A 15,322-nucleotide genomic window follows, 5' to 3' on the forward strand; every position below is an offset into this window, starting at 1 on the left:
TGTAGTGCACTGGATGGAACAAGAAATAATCCAATGGGCCACCGATGGGGATTGATCCCAGACCGATTGTGCATTAGGCAAGCACTTTACCACTGGGCTTCGTTCTGCCCCTAGTCTCAAATGAAACCCATTATATTTTTCAATTAGCAGCAAGAGATCTTTTATATGCACTTTCCCAGACAGGACAGCACATACCACAGGCTTTGATATACCAGGCATGGGATATTGGTTAGGACAGAAAAAACATCAGAGAATGGGTCCACCAAGTGGGTATCATGCTACAGTATTCTAGTGAGCTAGATTCCACCCCCTGCAAAAAAATATGTTTTGCATTTGTAGGTTTTTAAAAGCATGTTAGGGCGGTTTCAGAATTCATCGCCTGGGGGGGGGGGGGTAGAGACACTGATTTTTATCTTATACCTAGTCTGTCTACCATATCTTTCCCAAATATATGATTTAAATACAAATTTATTTTGTGAGTGGTAGGTACACACTATACAGTGAAACCCATCAAAACTGGACAATGACAGGACCAAGTAAAAAATATGGTTTTAAGGGGTATCCGGTTTAGATAGGTTCCCTTCTGTACTGATATTTAAAAAGGAAGGAAGAAAGGAAATGTTTTATTTAACGACGCACTCAACATATTTTATTCACAGTTATATGGCATCGGACATATGGTTAAGGACCACACAGATACATGTATATAGAGAGAAAACCTGCTGTCCCACTTCATGGACTCCTTTTTTCAATTAGCAGCATGGGATCTTTTATATGCACCATCTCACAGACAGGATAGTACACACCACGGCCTTTGTTACACCAGTTGTGGAGCACTGGCTGGAATGAGAAATAGGATATTTAAAAAGAGACTGTGAAAAACATCCAGTTTTGAGGGTTTTCCAGTTTACAGAGGGTCCTATTTTGATGAGTTTTCCAGTTTACAGAGGGTCCTGTTTTGATGAGTTTTCCAGTTTACAGAGGGTCCTGTTTTGAGGGTTTTCCAGTTTACAGAGGGTCCTGTTTTGATGAGTTTTCCAGTTTACAGAGGGTCCTGTTTTGATGAGTTTTCCAGTTTACAGAGGGTCCTGTTTTGAGGGTTACCCAGTTTACAGAGGGTCCTGTTTTGATGAGTTTTCCAGTTTACAGAGGGTCCTGTTTTGATAAGTTTTACACTGTATTACTGTCATGTGACACAGTGGTTAAGTCATCGGTCTTAAGTTTGGTTGGTGTTGGGTTCACACTCCGTTACCGGCTCCCACCCAGCTAGTTTTAATGACTCAGAAGTGGGTGGGTGTGTATAAGACCTACAGCATAATAAGTGGCCTTACACACCCACTACATCGACTTCTCTCTCACTAACCCACTGTCTTTGAACAGACAGGCCAGATACCTGAGGTGTGTGCCAAAGACATCATGTTTAAACCTTAATTGGATATAACAATCTCAAACTCACAGATAGCATCAAAGACAAAGTTCTGTAATTCCAATGTGAATTGCTGTACAAAGTCAGGGGCTTTTTCAATAAAAAAATATTTGCCATTGGTTAAAGGTATAATTTTATTTTATTTTATATTAGTTGTAAATGTTACTTGTTTAAAATACTATAAAGTTAAAAGTTTGTTTTGTTTAACGACACCCAACAGATTACATTGATTAATTAATAATCAGCTATTGGGTGTCAAACATTTGGTACTTCTGACTCATTGTCAACAGAGAAAACCCGCTACATTTTTCTTAATGCAGCAAGGGATCTTTTATATGCACTTTCCCACAGACAGGAAAACACATACCATGTACACCCTTTGACCAGTTGTGGTGCACTGGTTGGAATGGATCAACCAAGGTGGTTCGATTCTGTGACACAAACACCTCAAGCGAGCACTCAACCGACTAACCTAAATCACACTCCTAAATTGCTGTAGGCAAATTCCAAATAGTCAGCACACTGCCTATAGCAAACATATTTCAAAATTGCTGGAGCTATACTAATAGATTTTTAAATTGTAAAATGACAAACTATTTTATACACAGACCACAATTTTATGGAAATGTACATCATAACTATACATATACATATACATATACATATACATATACATATACATATACATATACATATATATATACTTTAAAAAAAAAAAGTAGGGGAACCTGAAATATTAATGTTAATATCAACTATTAGACCGAACATACATTTTGACCACAGACATCCTAGTAAAGAAGGTTCAGGTCTGTTTATTAACACACTGAAACACATCCATAGTTTGCACGTGCATCACACAGTTGCCCCGTACACGTGCATGGAGTGTCAATCTCGATTTTGACCATTTCCAGGAAGGTCGGTTAATCACTGTGGGACATTATTTCTATCAATCATTTTCATTCTTTTGATCATACAGTTGTTATTGTTTTGTTTTTAGTCATTTTTATTGTTTGAATTTGCGATTTACTGATAAAAAACCCATCAACTTTCAAATTTCACTTCTGACCCCAATCGTCCTTCAAGATCTTTGGTGTCATAAAACCTACTGTAATACTGAACTACCGGTTGTAATGTTTGCCCAATTAATTCACTATTGTCATATAACCATTCCCCACAGCTAATATACCTTACAATTTTGGCAATTGTAAATTCTTATTAGAGTTCCCCTTCTTTTTTAGAAGAGTATATACATATATATATATATATATACAGAACAATATTTAACATAAATTATTATCAGAAGTGAAGACATAATAAACTAGTGGTTTTCTCACATCTTATTAATCAGAATCCATATGAATTATTCATGAACTGTTGATCAACAGCTGGAAGACAGATTAATATGTTAATGAAAACTGTGAAACATGAGCTGATAAATTCAGAGCTCTGTCAAATCCATTCAACGTACACACCTAAACATTAAAAACTTCCATTTTTGCTATTGATTATATATACATTCAATAGTCAAATTATGGATTGTGGACATGAAGTGGTGTATTATATTTGTGACGACTGCCACCATCTGTGTTCACTTACTGATATACAACAACAAATATAATGAAACCTGAAAGTTTATCAGTCATCTCTATTAAAAAGTCTGTCATCAATTTGCTGTTATTGTAACATGTTTCTGATACATGCTTATGATGAAAGTGTTGGATTTTAGTTTATAAACATTATAAGTGTATATTTATCACTATTAGATTTTATTGTTTAGATTATCCTTTTCTGAACATTTGAAGTGTTACCATGATATTTTTAAAAGCAAAAGTACCAGTTACTGAGATGAATTCGTCTGTTTTTAAAGATATTTTAATGTCACAGACTCTTGTTTACTCAATTGAAACTTTATTCACATGTGTTACAGGTTTGTAGATTACCCAAACTTAGTGTCCATTAAAACTTGGGTCTCCAACTTTAACAAAGCATTTTTAAAGACACAAATTACATTTGTTATGAAGTAGCACAAACTGAATTTTTAACTCACAATAATGTTATGTACATGAAAAAAAGATATATTACAAACTAAAATGAAGTCTTATCTACTACCAATCTTAGTATGATCAAAAACACACTGAATCTCCTCCAAACTGCCAAATTTGAATTAAAGTTGGCAAATATATTTCACTATTAATTTACCAACAGGCTAATTAAAACACTAAATGTCCTTGGTGATCTGCCATGATTTTGTATGGCAAGCATTTGATTACAGATTGTTTTATTTAACGACGCACTTAACACATTTTATAAACAGTTATATGGCATCAGACATATGGTTAAGGACCACATAGATATTGAGAGACAAAACCTGCTGTTGCCACTTTATGGATTACTCTTTTTGATTAGCAGCAAGGGATCTTTCATATGCACCATACCACAGACAGGATAGTACATACCACGGCCTTTGTTACACCAGTTGTGGAGATCAAAGGAAACAAGCTGTGGTGTTTACGGAAAAGCAACTGACGAAAAACGTCAGTAGCTTATCAGTTAGGCCTACCGTAATGTAATTTAACAGTATTTTTAACAGACCATATCTGTATTCATTTGTATGTTTGATACACACAATAAAAGTTGTATTTTATTTGAGCAATGAAAACTCCAACTGAAAAACCACTTATTTGGTGCCAAATTTGTCACATGATCAGAACAGTCATTCTGTCTTTTGTGTCCACTACCCGTAACTATCGTATCATATTTTATCCTCAATTACAGATTTGATCGGTTGTAATTGATGATTTTTACTTTTTGTCATTTGTTTATTCAGCAATTCTTTATAAAATATTAGAAACTTTTCATTTTGGCGGGGATATCACCTCTTATAAAAACAACGGAATGGGAATTGGTAGTGTTCATCATTAAAATCATTTATCTTGGGTGCCACATAATATATACACCGCCTTTACAAAAACAAAACTACTTTTTTATCAGCTGGCGATATCAAAGTGATCCAATTCATTGGATGAAGATGGAAATAAAATGGCCAGAAATTTTTTATCCCACATTAGGGGATCACTTTGCAAAAATCTTTATTGTTTTACACATATATCTTGAAATCTTTATTAAAATAATAATATTACAACTTCAACTGGTTCAGCAAAACGAATGCCGGTGAATGTCCGACCAACAACATCTCTGTTTCAACTAAAGGAACATAAAAGATACATACATACATACATACATACATACATACACTTGTTCAAATATACATGTATTTCTTAACATTATCTATCCAGAACACTTATAGCTACTTCTTTATCTGTTAATCCAGTTGTACTCAAAACTGTTTCATATGTACTATATTATTATTTTTATTAAAGCACCTCTTGATAACCCCATGGTTAACTGAAGGAGTGGGATCTAGTTCAGTCAGTAGAGTGCTCGCCTGACGTGTACGATCAACACTCCCCAGTGGATACATTCTCTGATTGGGTTTTTCTGTCCCAACCAGTGCTCCACAACTGGTATATCAAAGGCAGCGGTAAGTGCTATCCTGTATGTGAGAAAATGCATATAAAAGATGCTAATGAAAAAATGTAACGGATTTTCTCTGAAAAAAAAAAAGAAGTCATAATTACCAATCCAAATCACACCATGACTGGTATATCAAAGGTTGTGGTATGTGCTATCCTGACTGTGGGATGGTACACATAAAATATCGCTTACTACTAATGGAAAAATGTAGAGGGTTTCTCTAAAACTATACATAAAAAATTACCAAATATCCAATAGCCGGTGATTAATAAATCAATGTGCTCTAGTGGTTTCATTAAACAAAACAAACTTTAATTTTGGTTGGCTGCTTCAATTTTAAACTATTAACTGCCAAACAAAGGTTCATTCATTCATTACAACTTATTTTTGTGCTTATATCCAATTAAGGCTCAAGCACGCAGTCCTGGGCACAAACCTGCTATCTGGACTGGGTTAGTGGTTAGTGAGAGAAAAGTCATTGCAGTGGTCTTACACCTACCCATTGAGTGGTTAAAACTCACTCTGGGTGGGAACGGTACCAGGATATGAACCCAGTACTTACAGCCTTATGGCCGATGGCTTAACCACGACACCACTTGGGCCGATAGTATCTACCAGCCTTATTTTTGATGACTTAACCACGACACCACCGAGGCCAATAGTACCTACCAGCCTTATATCCGATGGCTTAACCACGACACCACCGAGGCCAATAGTACCTACCAGCCTTATGTCCGATGGCTTAACCACGACACCACTGAGGCTGGTAAACGAAGGTAAAATATGTCTGTTTTTGTTCAGATTCTAAGTTAATACACATAGAGAAAGGTCAGAGTCATTACCAGGCTGTTGATTAGAGTTCAATAAACACTGACAGTCCAAACGCTAGCAGTGATTACTAGTAGTGCGTGTCCGAGGTCAATTACGACAGCCATTTCACTGGATCAAAGATTTGTCCACAAATTAATTAGCTCTTTTAAGTACATTTATAGACAAACAGTTATATTTGAATTGTGAAAATAAAATATTGTTTAATCCATGCATATTTATGTATGTACATGTAGGCAATTGCCATGTGTTTACAAGGCACATGATGTAAAATGCTATGACACATAAATCATAGAAAACCCCAGGTTTGACAATTTGATCTTTTGACCCTAGGAAGACCTGCGACCAGTATCTTTGATGTTGCAAACTGTGACTGAAAAGACCTGCTTGATTACTGGAGATGAAATTTGCTTCAACTACATGAAATTAACATAGATCTAGAAGGAAACATTCTCTTTGATGATTCATATATATCAGACCTATGGCAACACAGATCAAAGAAGTAATAAGGTGATTAATTCATCAGGGATGGGAATTGGTGAACTGTAAAAAAGAGGAAATCTAGAGGGGTCCGGGGTAAGGACGATAAAAATGCTAGGAAACGCAATGTTCCATCAGAGGAAAACCGCGGATCCAAAGAGAATTCCCACCCCTGATTCATGCAATAAAAATAGAAACCATTTAGTTAGATGATAACACATCAATTTAATACTGAAAACCTAGATGCAGTGAATTCAAACTAACAAGATTTGTTTGAATTTATTAACAAATTTAAAATAGTAAAGGTTTATGTTAGACAATTAACAATGTCAACTTGACCAAAGTATTGATCATATTTAGGGGGTTGGGGAATTACTTTTTTCAAGACCTGAACATTCTTTACTAGGATAGGATGTCTGTGGTCAATGTATATTTTTTTCGCCTACTACATGTACCCCAAAAAGGAAACTTAAGAAATGGTCTATATCACACCAGGGACATAATATATATCTATCAAATTTAGACAGGATCCACTGTTTTGAGGGTCGTGTTTTTGAATTTAGAAAATTTGGGACCATGTAACTTGGTCGGTTTTGATAGGATTCCAGTTTGTTCCGGATACAGTTTAGACAGGGTTTCACTGTACTTTCAAGAGTAGATACAGGAATTTGAAATGGTGGGAGGGGAGAGAGTGTGCAAAACATTTACCACACATTTACAATTTCTAAAATAAATGCCTCACATAAAGGTCAAATACACCAAGCGGGGTATATGGTGTTCATCAAGAAAGGTCAAATACACCAAGCGGGGTATATGGTGTTCATCAAGAATGGTCAAATACACCAAGCGGGGTATATGGTGTTCATCAAGAATGGTCAAATACACCAAGCGGGGTATATGGTGTTCATCAAGAAAGGTCAAATACACCAAGCGGGGTATATGGTGTTCATCAAGAATGGTCAAATACACCAAGCGGGGTATATGGTGTTCATCAAGAATGGTCAAATACACCAAGCGGGGTATATGGTGTTCATCAAGAATGGTCAAATACACCAAGCGGGGTATATGGTGTTCATCAAGAATGGTCAAATACACCAAGCGGGGTATATGGTGTTCATCAAGAAAGGTCAAATACACCAAGCGGGGTATATGGTGTTCATCAAGAATGGTCAAATACACCAAGCGGGGTATATGGTGTTCATCAAGAAAGGTCAAATACACCAAGCGGGGTATATGGTGTTCATCAAGAATGGTCAAATACACCAAGCGGGGTATATGGTGTTCATCAAGAATGGTCAAATACACCAAGCGGGGTATATGGTGTTCATCAAGAAAGGTCAAATACACCAAGCGGGGTATATGGTGTTCATCAAGAATGGTCAAATACACCAAGCGGGGTATATGGTGTTCATCAAGAATGGTCAAATACACCAAGCGGGGTATATGGTGTTCATCAAGAATGGTCAAATACACCAAGCGGGGTATATGGTGTTCATCAAGAATGGTCAAATACACCAAGCGGGGTATATGGTGTTCATCAAGAAAGGTCAAATACACCAAGCGGGGTATATGGTGTTCATCAAGAATGGTCAAATACACCAAGCGGGGTATATGGTGTTCATCAAGAATGGTCAAATACACCAAGCGGGGTATATGGTGTTCATCAAGAATGGTCAAATACACCAAGCGGGGTATATGGTGTTCATCAAGAAAGGTCAAATACACCAAGCGGGGTATATGGTGTTCATCAAGAATGGTCAAATACACCAAGCGGGGTATATGGTGTTCATCAAGAATGGTCAAATACACCAAGCGGGGTATATGGTGTCCATCAAGAATGGTCAAATACACCAAGCGGGGTATATGGTGTCCATCAAGAATGGTCAAATACACCAAGCGGGGTATATGGTGTCCATCAAGAATGGTCAAATACACCAAGCGGGGTATATGGTGTCCATCAAGAATGGTCAAATACACCAAGCGGGGTATATGGTGTCCATCAAGAATGGTCAAATACACCAAGCGGGGTATATGGTGTCCATCAAGAATGGTCAAATACACCAAGCGGGGTATATGGTGTTCATCAAGAATGGTCAAATACACCAAGCGGGGTATATGGTGTTCATCAAGAATGGTCAAATACACCAAGCGGGGTATATGGTGTTCATCAAGAATGGTCAAATACACCAAGCGGGGTATATGGTGTTCATCAAGAATGGTCAAATACACCAAGCGGGGTATATGGTGTTCATCAAGAATGGTCAAATACACCAAGCGGGGTATATGGTGTCCATCAAGAATGGTCAAATACACCAAGCGGGGTATATGGTGTCCATCAAGAATGGTCAAATACACCAAGCGGGGTATATGGTGTCCATCAAGAATGGTCAAATACACCAAGCGGGGTATATGGTGTCCATCAAGAATGGTCAAATACACCAAGCGGGGTATATGGTGTCCATCAAGAATGGTCAAATACACCAAGCGGGGTATATGGTGTCCATCAAGAATGGTCAAATACACCAAGCGGGGTATATGGTGTCCATCAAGAATGGTCAAATACACCAAGCGGGGTATATGGTGTCCATCAAGAATGGTCAAATACACCAAGCGGGGTATATGGTGTTCATCAAGAATGGTCAAATACACCAAGCGGGGTATATGGTGTTCATCAAGAATGGTCAAATACACCAAGCGGGGTATATGGTGTTCATCAAGAATGGTCAAATACACCAAGCGGGGTATATGGTGTTCATCAAGAATGGTCAAATACACCAAGCGGGGTATATGGTGTCCATCAAGAATGGTCAAATACACCAAGCGGGGTATATGGTGTCCATCAAGAATGGTCAAATACACCAAGCGGGGTATATGGTGTCCATCAAGAATGGTCAAATACACCAAGCGGGGTATATGGTGTCCATCAAGAATGGTCAAATACACCAAGCGGGGTATATGGTGTTCATCAAGAATGGTCAAATACACCAAGCGGGGTATATGGTGTTCATCAAGAATGGTCAAATACACCAAGCGGGTATATGGTGTTCATCAAGAATGGTCAAATACACCAAGCGGGGTATATGGTGTTCATCAAGAATGGTCAAATACACCAAGCGGGGTATATGGTGTTCATCAAGAATGGTCAAATACACCAAGCGGGGTATATGGTGTTCATCAAGAATGGTCAAATACACCAAGCGGGGTATATGGTGTCCATCAAGAATGGTCAAATACACCAAGCGGGGTATATGGTGTTCATCAAGAATGGTCAAATACACCAAGCGGGGTATATGGTGTCCATCAAGAATGGTCAAATACACCAAGCGGGGTATATGGTGTTCATCAAGAATGGTCAAATACACCAAGCGGGGTATATGGTGTTCATCAAGAATGGTCAAATACACCAAGCGGGGTATATGGTGTTCATCAAGAATGGTCAAATACACCAAGCGGGGTATATGGTGTTCATCAAGAATGGTCAAATACACCAAGCGGGGTATATGGTGTTCATCAAGAATGGTCAAATACACCAAGCGGGGTATATGGTGTTCATCAAGAATGGTCAAATACACCAAGCGGGGTATATGGTGTCCATCAAGAATGGTCAAATACACCAAGCGGGGTATATGGTGTTCATCAAGAATGGTCAAATACACCAAGCGGGGTATATGGTGTCCATCAAGAATGGTCAAATACACCAAGCGGGGTATATGGTGTTCATCAAGAATGGTCAAATACACCAAGCGGGGTATATGGTGTTCATCAAGAATGGTCAAATACACCAAGCGGGGTATATGGTGTTCATCAAGAATGGTCAAATACACCAAGCGGGGTATATGGTGTCCATCAAGAATGGTGGGTACAGTCCTTGAAATTCATGGCAGCAATCAGCAGTACCACCATGATAAGATGTTGCAAAATTGATCTGAAACAACATTTTTATCATTAAAAGAAGGAGAAATAGGGAGAGATAGGGAGAGGAAGGGAGGGACGGACGGATGGGGGGGGGGGGGGGGGGGAGACAAACATATCCATAACTTTCAAAGTGTAGATGTAGTAGACTGTATAGTGCTACAAAATATCTTATACTACTAATGTTCATCCACCTACTGACTCTTCCAAAGTGTTTTCCCTAGTTTGTTTTAGCATGGTGCAGCACCATGCCTCAATAGTCCAGCACCATCCTGCCTGAATCAGCACCATGCTGCCCTTAGATTAAACAAGCCTTTTTCAGTAATTAATTCTAAAATTGCCTTTTTAAAACACCCAAAAAGGTATTACTAATTAATAAAATATGCCTTTTATATCTTTGGCCATTCATTTATTAAAGCAAGCACATAAATTACATTAATGTTTATTTCAATTAATTTTTGTGTATTTTTAATGAAATACAAGTGCCCTGAAAATGGTAAAAATGCCCCAAAAGTGTTTGGTCTACCATACCTTGTCAAATTTCTAGGGAAATCACTACTTCCACTATACCTAACCAAACCAAGCTAGCTACCCGAAAAAAATTAAAACTTTTTAAATTTAACCATGCACCCAGTCTCATCTATCCATCCTTCCATCAATCAACCCAACCATCCATCCATCCATCCATATATCTATTCATCCATCTATGTATTCATCCATCCATCACTCCATCCACACTGGTAAAGCCCTTGCTTGATGTGCGTTCAGTCTAGGATCGATGCCTGTCGGTCAGTCCACTGGGCTGTTTCTCCTTCCACTGGTACCGGTATATCAAAAGTATACAACTGGTATTTCAAAGGCTGTAATATGTATACATGTGTTATCCTGTCTATGAGATGCTGCATATAAAAGATCCCTTGCTATTAATGGAAAAATGCAGTGGGCTTCCTCTCTAAGACTATTTGCCAAAATTACCAAATGTATGACATCCAATAGCCTCTGTCCCTAGTTGGCTATCTGGCTATCCAGATACCAAACCCGGGACGGACATGCCTGAAACCTTCGTGGTATATGAGCATGGGAAAAGTTACACACACACTTCCAATAGCCAATGATTAATAAATCAATGTGCTCTAGAGGTGTTGTTAAACAAAACAAATCTTAACCTTGTTGTTATTATTAGTACTAAACTGCTGTTGCAACATGAACTGATATTTTGAGGGCTAGGTGCAACCCATGCAGCTTTCTGTATTCACCTTGACCTTCAAACTGGATGACAGCACAACTGTGCCACTGAGGCTAATAATGGGTATAAAAGTGAAGTACTTTCACAGACACATGTTCTCAGATAGTGAAAGCATGTGATGCTGGGCTGTGAACCAGTGATTCTGCTTCTGTGTGAATCAATCAATACCTAACAGTTATTCAATTGCTGGGCCATCTTTTTCAACTTCCTGAGAGTGCCATCTTTTCACAAATTAAGTTAAACATGTTCCAAGAAATCTTTTTTGATTTGACTTAGTCACATTTAACAAGCGTCACAATTTTTTTATTTTTTTAAATCAATAAATGCAACAAAAAAAAGTAGCATGATGACATTTAGAATAAAAATGGCAAGTAAAAAATGAAGTTAAAACAGGAGGCCATTATCATGGAAGAGAACTTACACAAATGTCATGAGACAGAATCGGATTCAGACAGAAGCAAATGAAAGATGCAATTTCATTGGTGTATCTAAAATAATGAAACTGTATAGCAATTTGATATTAACCTGTCAGACACAAGCTTTCAAAGGCAATTTGCCACATGTACCTGGTGAAGATTTGTTTATAAACAGGTGAAATAACCCCATCTGCCATTTATTAATGACACCTCGCATAGACATCAATGTAAAAACAAAGATAGTTTCACCTGATGGATGGATGGATGGACCAATGAACAGATGAGCTTTTTGCTGAAGAAGGGTAGGCAGTATGCAAGATGAACAAATAGATGGAAGGAAGAAAAGTTAAAAGTTAAATTTTGTGTTGTTGAATGACAACACTAGAGCATTTCAGTTACTGGATGTCAAACTTGATAATTATGACATATAGTCAATCTTTGAGGAAACTCACTACATTTTTCATCAGCAGCCACGGATCTTTTATATGCCCTTTCTCACATAAAGGACAGCACATACCACGTCCTTTGATATATCAGTCATGGGGCTCTGGGTGGGATGGGAAAAACCACAAATAATGGGTCTACTGACGGGATTCGATCCTACAACCCAAGCACTTAATCCAAGCACTCAATGGACTCAGCTAGATCCTAACCCATGGAAGGGAGGACAAGCTGATATATGTGTATACAATATCTGTATTCGTATCCACTCACCCTATATGTTATTTCTGGAATCACTATAAAATAACAGACAACTTGAAATATGTGTAATTAGTTATGTCTATAACAAATTGCACACATGGCCAATGTTAAGAATGCTAGGTATTCAATCAATTTATCCTAATGTACATGAAAGAAATTCTTGAGTTAAAAATAGTAATTAGTAAGGGAACAATCAATGAGAAATTTCATTGTGAAATCTCAGGCTGAAATACATGTCTGCTCTTTTTAAGTTAGTAACCTGACTCTTATTCCTAAAGGGGCGGGTTGCAGCTTAATGGTCAAGTATTCACCTGATGTACAGTGGGTTTATGATCAAAGTTAAATAAAGTTAGTTTTGTTTAACGACACCACCAGAGCACACTGATTTATTAATCATCGGCTATTGGATGTCAAACATATGGTCATTTCGACACAGTCACAGAGATGAAACCCGCTACATTTTCCCACTACTAGCAAGGTATCTTTTATATGCACCATGCATCCCACAGACAGTATAGCACATACCATTGACTTTGATATACCAGTTGTGGTGAACTGGTTAGAGCGAGAAATAGCCTAATAGTCCCACCGACGGGAATCGATCCTAGACCAACTGCGCATCAAGCGAGCATTTTCCTGCTGGGCTACATCCTGTCCTCGGTTTATGATCGATCCCCATCAGTGGCGCCACTGAGCTAAATTTCTCATTGTGGCCAGTCCTCCACAACTGGTGGGAACATCATTATTTATGATCACACACAAGTTGGTCAGTAACATACAACTGGCTTCTCCTAGGTGATGACATGGTCACCATAGCCATTCAGTAAAACAAAATATTAAATTGATTGTTTTGTGACATTTATGTGAGTTAAATTAAAACTGACTTCTGAGTGAAAGAAGGAAATGTTTTATTTAACGACGCACTCAACACATTTTATTTATGGTTATAAGGCGTCGGACATATGGTTACGGACCACACAGATATTGAAAGAGGAAACCCGTTGTCGCCACTTCATGGGCTACTCTTTTCGATTAGCAGCAAAGGATCTTTTATATGTACCATCCCACAGACAGGATAACACATACCACGGCCTTTGATATACCAGTCGTGGTGCACTGGCTGGAACAAGAAATAGCCCAATGGGCCCACTGACGGGGATCGATCCCAGACCGACTGCGCATCAAGCGAGCACTGTACCACTGAGCTACGTCCCGCCCCCTACTTCTGAGTGATGTACTTGTAAGTTAACTGCTGGCACAAGGGGTCGGCCACAGATGAGTTTTAGTTGGAAAACATGCTTATGTTTATTTTAAACCTTCAGGATATGTATGACATTGACTACTACATATGTGTCCATTTCATAAAATTTATCTTAAAATTGGTTATTTTAAAAAGTCAATTTTGCTTGTTGTTTAGATGTATTTTAAAACAATTTGTTTTAAGATCAATGTTATTTTAACGGCTACTCATGTAGTGTGCTCTACAGGGACGTAGGCTAGTGGGGTTCAGGGGATTCGGACAAATCCCCCCGCTGAAGCAAATGGTCCGCTTTCAGAACTAAAACATACAGGTTTATATATATGGTGTTTCTGGTGGTGCAAAAACAAAATAGAAAAAGGTGCACTTGGTTCATATTCGACCCCCCCCCCCCCCCCCCAGGTCCAGATCATGCTACGCCCCTGCTCTATGTAACTGCCAAAAGCAAACTGAAAATATGATCATCAGCACACAACATAATAAACTACTTTTGTGCAAACTTTCTAAATTGTGTTAACATTTCATTTTTTTTCCCACTATTAAACTTTTGAAAAGTTGAACCTGTTTTTTAATCACCCAATATATCAGCTCTGAAACACTTTTATGTTTTGAGGGACTGTTACTATTACAACACCTAACGTAGGAATTTCTCTGTTAATACATTTAACATCTTTAAGTGCTAACACTGCAACAGACACCAAACACACTGCCATCCTACTAGAAATGTAAGACATCTCTGAAACCAGGTCAGGTAAAACCAGGGCAAAGGCTACAGATTTACAATACACTGTGACTGACATACAATGTTATATTAATATTACATAATGTAACTTTTACCTTCATAAAGTTTATAAACTGTATGCCAACTTGAAATGCGCAATTTGTATTTCCCGATTTTCTGTACTAGGGAAAAAACCGTTCATTCGTTCCCCCGAGTCAGTTCATACATCGACGTTCGGTTACGGGGTTAACAAAATAATGTGGAGAAAACAAAATACCGGCAGCTACTTACCTGTTCGGTTCTTTTTTTTTGCCGGTAGAATGTCAGTTAGAATATAAAGTACAGTACAAAACGGGATAAACTTACCGTTAACGTTGTCATACAAACGAATATGTAACAGGTCGTGCAGTAGACGTTGCGTGGTCGACAAAAATAATCCAACAAATGGTTTTCTGAAATTTTACCTTCGGTCAAGTTGTTGGGACACTTTACATTTAATACAAGAGAGATAACTCCAAATTAACAGGTGCGCGTCTAAAACAGGGGCGGATCCACACGTTGCCCATCTTGGTCATTTCTCGGCCAAAATTACTCATACCCACGCCCATATGCGTAACGCGTTAACAATCATTGTTTTGCAAATGTTTGTGTTTTTGTTTTGTTGGATTTTTTTGTGGGGGGTATTTGTGTGTGTGTGTGGATGTGTGCGCGTGTGTATGTGTTCTTTTTAAGTTTTTTTTTTTTCTTTATTTAAAAAAAATATTATTTTAATGGTAGCATAAATTACTATACATAGACG

General features: G+C 38.1%; 1 protein-coding gene across 1 annotated transcript in view; it reads right to left on the reverse strand.

The window, feature by feature from the left end:
- Positions 1-15,008, reverse strand: part of LOC121379359 (pro-neuregulin-2, membrane-bound isoform-like) — a 161,339-nt gene extending 146,331 nt beyond the window's left edge. The window contains exon 1 of the mRNA XM_041507935.1: positions 14,890-15,008. The gene's annotated coding sequence lies outside the window, so the exon portion shown is untranslated. The remainder of the gene's footprint in view (positions 1-14,889) is intronic.
- Between the last annotated feature and the right edge of the window lie 314 nt (positions 15,009-15,322).

The sequence above is a fragment of the Gigantopelta aegis genome, chromosome 8, assembly GCF_016097555.1.
Source record: "Gigantopelta aegis isolate Gae_Host chromosome 8, Gae_host_genome, whole genome shotgun sequence".
NCBI lineage: Eukaryota > Metazoa > Mollusca > Gastropoda > Neomphalida > Peltospiridae > Gigantopelta > Gigantopelta aegis.